Genomic DNA, 722 nt, shown 5'->3' with positions numbered 1-722 from the left:
TGACACGTAGGGATGCCAACAGCATCTGGTGTTCCTAGGTGGTCACCCATCCAAGTACTAACCAGACCCAACGTTGCTTAACTTCGCTGATCGGACGGGAAGCGGTGTACTCAACGTGGTATGGCCGACGGATTTTTCCACTCATTTTATCCACTGAAATGTGCCCTATGCCCTATTCTTATACATAATAATATATAAAAGAAAGAGAAAAGGTAACTGATACTGCCATATATCTGGAATGGGATAACCACCTGGCAACACTCCACGTGCACTCGTTCACTAATTTTCCCTATTTATTTACCCTTGAAATATGCCGTATGACCTATTCTCATTACAAATATATAAGAAATGAAGGAAGATCCCTAAGTGATACTGACATTCACCTAGGACTACCTAATTTATTATATATTGTCTAGATCTCCTGTCAATCATTGCATAGCATATAAATTAGCAGCTGTCACCACACTGACATTGTCAACCATTCCCTGTCCCTGGGCCACATCATTCAGTTTACTGTCGTCTTTCAAGGTGAAGCCACGTCCGATTCGGCCTGTCCCTAGCCCTCTGCAAAGGGCCTTGTGACCTCTACCCCTACTAAACCTCATGTGGGAAGGGGTAAAGGGCTAGGAGACTGCTGTGAAACGTGAACTGACTAATTTATCAATGATAATGATGGACAGTGACTACAATCTTTCTGGTGACTCTTAAACAGTGCAAGTGGA

At 43.2% G+C, this 722-nt stretch overlaps 1 non-coding gene across 1 annotated transcript; it reads right to left on the bottom strand.

Moving 5' to 3' along the window:
- Window positions 1-13: 13 nt before the first annotated feature.
- LOC145398240 (5S ribosomal RNA) lies at window positions 14-132 on the bottom strand. Its single transcript, XR_013897092.1, has one exon. It is a non-coding gene; the product is annotated as a 5S ribosomal RNA (ribosomal RNA).
- Between the last annotated feature and the right edge of the window lie 590 nt (window positions 133-722).

This window comes from Coenobita brevimanus, chromosome 44 (assembly GCF_032717465.1).
Source record: "Coenobita brevimanus isolate Jiangsu-jjx chromosome 44, ASM3271746v2, whole genome shotgun sequence".
Classification (NCBI taxonomy): Eukaryota; Metazoa; Arthropoda; class Malacostraca; order Decapoda; family Coenobitidae; genus Coenobita; species Coenobita brevimanus.
This window is presented reverse-complemented; position numbering and strand designations above follow the sequence as displayed.